At 35.8% G+C, this 5,647-nt stretch overlaps 1 long non-coding RNA gene across 1 annotated transcript; it reads right to left on the bottom strand.

The window, feature by feature from the left end:
• Positions 1-257: 257 nt before the first annotated feature.
• LOC137022574 (uncharacterized) lies at positions 258-3,348 on the bottom strand. The gene is made up of 4 exons (XR_010895404.1): positions 3,073-3,348; positions 1,950-1,978; positions 1,747-1,817; positions 258-472 (listed from the first exon to the last, which is right to left on the bottom strand). It is a non-coding gene; the product is annotated as an uncharacterized lncRNA (long non-coding RNA).
• Positions 3,349-5,647: the final 2,299 nt, after the last annotated feature.

Consider the following 5,647-nt stretch of genomic DNA (forward strand, 5'->3'; position numbering starts at 1 on the left):
CCGAATAAGTAATGGCCGAAGCTGAACATGTGAGCGGCACAACACATGGGTTTGATGCTGACGCAGGAGGCGGCTAATAAAATGAGCCGGCATCCAGACGTAAACATGGAATCCTGCACTGAGTTCACTAGGTATGAAATGGTTCAAATTGTTGAATGAATATGTTTTGTTTTTGTGCACAAAAAGTATACCTCTCTTCAAAATATTACGGTTGAACCACTGTAGTCACAATCACTATTTTAACTATGTATTTACTATTTATCCAGACCTCAAAAGGGCCAATGACATTGCTGCCAATGTGTGGTTCAGAAAGCTCTCAGATTTAATCAGAGTAAAACAACACCTTAGTTCCCTCAATGACGATAACGATGTCAGCTGTGTTGGCATCTTCCTCTCCTGCAGTGCTGCCCAGTTCAATGATCTTCGTTACATGACTGGTGAAGCAATCTTTAATCATGTCTCTGCTGACATCCTGTCAAATACACAAATAAATGCAAAGTGGTTATAATACTGTACAGTAAGTTGAATGTTCTCTTTAATTTTATGTGATAAGTGCCACACACAGAGATTTGGTCTCGACATCATTAAAGGTGATAGAGAGGATTTTTTCGTCGACTGAGAATCCAAAGACTGTTAGTGAGTTTTGAAATGAGCGCATGCGTAAGAACAAGGAACGCCTCCCAAAACTCGTGCACGAGTATTGGAACACGAGTGTTTACCACCGGCATTCGCTGTGTTGTGTTAGTGGATTCATTATGTCGGACTCACCGCAGGTAACTCATAATCTGCAGTTGTTACTCCTGTCTCCCGGACAAAAACATTGCATGCGGCGCCTGTGGAGTGTGGAAAGTTACTGGAGCGCGCAGCCGCGCCGTCTCTCACAAGGAACGTCATGGCAGTGATTGACAAGCCAGAGGGCCAATCGTTTACGTGATTGGCTGATGTTTTTAAGGCCCTACCTCGTGCACAGATGATGTATATTAATATTATTACTTTCAGTGCACCTAATAAATAGTCTTTATCAGTTAGTAAAGACAGTCTCAAGTAATATTGCAAAAATGTATAAAACAAAACATCCTCTTTAGCACCTTTAAATCTGTAATTACATGAAGAAAAGAGGGAAAAGGGACTATGACAGACTAAATCCAGAAGAGCTGTATCTGCAAGTCGATTAGAAAATACCTGCAAAGCTACAGTACTGTAAAAGGTTTTAGGCACTTGTGTAAAAAATTCTGTAAAGTGAGGATGCCTTTAAAATGCTTTCATAAATTGATTTTCATTTACCTTCTATTGATTAAATCAATATTTGGTGTGATCACCCTTTGCACTTAAAACAGTTTTTGGCCTAGTACACTTGATATTGTTTTTCAGATAGCTTTGCATGTTTTTTTTTTTTACATTTTGCAGACATTGCCACAGTTTTTCTTAATTTACGCATTTATTCTCAGCTTCATTTCTTTCTTCATGTTATAATAGACAGACTCAATGATGGTGAGACCAGATCTTCTGTGGAGCACCAACTGTTGTCAGACTCCCTGTGCATACAAAAATCTCACTGGATTATTAAAAATAATGGCAAAATAAATGTTTAGGAATGTAAACTGATATTTTATGCCAAACTAAAGCACAAAGATATAAAAAGTAAAAAAAAAATTTGGGGGATGAAAATACTAATGTGCCCTAGACTTCTGCAGTACTGTACATATGCTAAGTCAAAACAAAATTTGAATTAATCTATTAATGTACCTGGTAGGCTTCAATGAGCTCCTCAGATGATTCTCCCAGCAAATAACAGCATCTCGCTTATCTTCAACTTGCTGTTAAAAATAAAAGTAAATTGCAGTGAACATTAACAGCCATCTACATACAACTATATACATGTCCTGGCAGAGTGAATACTGCAAGCTTAATCAGTGTTGCATAGGCTGTAAGAAGTATTGCCAACTTACCTTGCATGAGCTTGAACGGTGAGTGCAATCTGTGGAACATATGTTAGAAATGTTAATGTCAGAAATAGATTTCTTTTAATAAAATTTGAATAAATATACTTGATTTGAAATTTGAACAGTTAATTTATTTAGGAAAAACTGCATTCAAGTAAGTAGCCTATCAACAATACATTTTCAATCATCTGGTAGAGTCAAAGGAATAGTTCACCCAAAAATGAAAATTATGTCATAATTTACTCACCCTCAAGATGTTCCAAACCTGTATGAATTTCTTTATTCTGAACACATAAGAAGATATTTTGAAAATTTTTGATAACCAAACAATTGATGGACCCCATTGACTTCTGTAGTATTTATTTATTTTTTTTTCATATGGACTTCAATGGGGTCCATCAACTGTTTGGTTAACGTTACCCATGTTCTTCAAAATATCTTTTGTGTTCAGCAGAAGAAAGACATGTATGCAGGTTTGGCACAACTTGAGGGTGAAGAATTTTATTTTTGGGTGAACTATCCCTTTAAGGCTGTCTGAACACATACACTAGAAAATGTATCACTATTGTATAGCTTCAATAGGGAGTATAATCTCTGTTTTACTTGATTGATATGCATCAAATGCTTATCTATTTTATAAATAAGACAAAGCAGTGTAGTTGATGTGGATTAATGGGGTATTAGTGGTTTTCTCAGTCGCGTTTAAAGTTAATGGCCACCCATCTCAGGGCTCGGGTATCATTCCGGGTTCGTAAATTTGACTTCCGATGCTGTACATGTCCAGTTTCTAATTAGAAAACTTGTATTTATAATTCAGATAGCACATGAGGACACAATTATTTATTCACACAGATGAATAAACAGACGCCCTTCTATTGGCATTTGTCGCGCCGCTCTCGTCCGGCAAAGTTTATTTTAAACTTCACTGTAAAATACAAGTCAGTTGTTTTCGACACATATGCCGTTTGCTAATAACGGATGTTTGTGCTAATCGGTTCTTTAGCAAACTCAACTCTGTCGACTATAACAGTTAATGCGTTAACTCTTTAACCACCCGAACTGCAGACAGCCTAATTGCTCTATACTTCTCTGGAAACATAACTAAATAAACAAATATTTTATAACTTACCGTGTAAAAATCAAATCGTCCTTCCAGGAAATTTTCCGTTGCTTTCCTCTTCCTCTGCGCGCCACTTCGGGGACCAAGAGCGCATGCGCATAGATTGCCTTGCTTCGTGGAGTAAGTTTTACTTGCGTTTGTCATTTTTTTGCATTAGTTCATTTTACGACAAGATACTAAGTAAATATTACTTGGGGATTTCCATTTACATTTACTTATGTATTTAAGCACAATAAAATAAAACGAAACCTCAAGTAGTTTATTGAATTAAACATGACATTCTGAAGTAAAAAGACAAAATAGGATTTGTTTGTAAAATATACTTAAATTATGCTATCTTTATTTACAAGTTCAAAAAATCATTTTTTACAGTGTGAAAGCTTGCCGATCACACTCGTCTACTGCAGACAGATGATGCGTGATGACTATTACAAGATTGCATCAGATTTGAACATAATTAAAAACATGTTCAGCCAGAGGAAATTGGTCTGCAATTATTTCTACATTTGTACAGAAATAAAGAATAACAGAAATGCTCTGACAGTCATGTTTAACTCTTCAGGCAGAGTGTAATGGGATGGAATAGAGGCATTTATCCACTAAACACATCATACTCCTATCACAATCCTGCTCCATAGTTAACCTCGAGATACAGTGGTTTCAGAAATGCATTAGGACACTTAAATCAAGTATCATTGCATTATCAAACCAAGTGTTTTGATACTTTGATCTAATACAAAGACATTTACATGTTCTGTACAAGTGTGACTTAAGTGTCCAAATACTTTTGGGTCCTCTGTAGTTAATTCCAGGTTTTGTCAATCACTTATTTACACTAATGGATTAAAACATTTGAGTTCCAATGAAATTACACACATTCAGAAGGTTTTTTTTTTTTTTTTTTTATGTGAGTCATGCATGTGATCTAATACTAACAGCAACTGTGTTTATTTATTTATGACCTTTTTGGCCACTTTTATTGATAGGATAGTGAAGAGAAGAGGGAGGAATGGAATCTCGAAATATTGCAAAATTGATTTAAACTCAAATCACCCGTATGAATGCCATGGCTCAATGCACCGGAGCACATGCGCTAGCTCCACTATAACCCATACCACAGCAAAATGCTATAATGATTTATTTATGAAGTTCATAAATAAAATATTATAAATAATAAAATGATATTAAAGGGTTAGTTCACCCAAAAATGAAAATTCTGTCATCATTTACTCATCTTTTGAAACCCATTAGACCTTCGTTCATCACTCAAATTATGACAGAATTTTCAGTTTTGGGTGAACTAACTCATAATGTTCCAAAAAAAATCCTTAAAATGTTCTTATTAAGTTATAATTTAATGTATTTCTCAATTAAGTAAACATTTCAAATAATTATGTCAAGTAATTATTCAACTAAACAGTCAAACAGTGGGTAGTTTTCTTTTTTTTTCTTATCAGTATTTTTGTTTCAATAATATTGTAACATCCCAACCTGAGGTTTCCCCTCCTAACCACCAGAGGACGCCCTCACCAGAATTGAACTTTCTTGTTCTTGTCACATTTTTATTAATTCCTATTCAAGTAGTTTAGTCCCCTCTGCACCTTGCAAAGGATTGTTTGCCCTGGCTGCAAATCTGAGTGTTTGATTATCTTCTTTGTTCTCTTGTTTCTTTTGGACTTGTGTATTGGATTGTATATTGGACTGCTTTCTTGGTGTTCGACCCTGGACTCTGTTACCTAGCTTAGAAATCTGTTATTCACCCTGTTGCTACAATACATCTCTGCCTCTGGATCATTCGACTCTCCATGAGTCTGCCATGCTACAAATATTAATGACATATAGACAGTTCAGTCACATTAGTTAAACGTAAAGGGTTAGTTAATCCAAAAATGAAAATTCTGTAACTTATTACTCACCCTTGTGTTCTTCCACATCCATAAGACCTTTATTCATCTTCAGAACAAAAATATCAAAAATAAGATATTTTTGTTTTGGGCAAAAAACACAATTTACCACTTTACTTACAAAAACATTAGGTGTGTTTGACATCAGCTGCGGCTGGAAGTAACCGATCGGCGAGAGTAGCCGCCGTGCAGATGGGGAGGAGCTGAAAACGGAGACGTGAAGTTGGACACTTTCTGCTGACGCTTGCGCTGCGTTTGCACAGCTGAAGTAAAATAAATGCAATATTTGACTAATACACTGATGTTTCAGAGACATTTTCATTCAGTACTTTATGTACTGCTTACAGCATCTGTTTTTACAACAATAAAGTTCCACATAAGCATATATTATTTCAGTGCCAATGTAGTGGGTCTACGTTTTTTTTTTTTTTTTTTTTTTTCAGTTTTATTTTGATAAACATGCCACAATATAACATCGCAACTACATGAAAAGAACTTTAACTGTTACAAAAATACAGATTTGTGAGCATTAGTGGAAATGAAGGCGTGACAATAAACACGAAACACGTGATCGTTGACATGCGGTGAATCCGGCCAATCATGAAACAGCTGTGTCATCACAGCTCATGCAGCTCCTCTTTAGAAACTGCGCTGGCTTATCTCGAATCGCTCTCGCGGTA

The sequence above is a fragment of the Chanodichthys erythropterus genome, chromosome 7 (assembly GCF_024489055.1).
Source record: "Chanodichthys erythropterus isolate Z2021 chromosome 7, ASM2448905v1, whole genome shotgun sequence".
NCBI lineage: Eukaryota > Metazoa > Chordata > Actinopteri > Cypriniformes > Xenocyprididae > Chanodichthys > Chanodichthys erythropterus.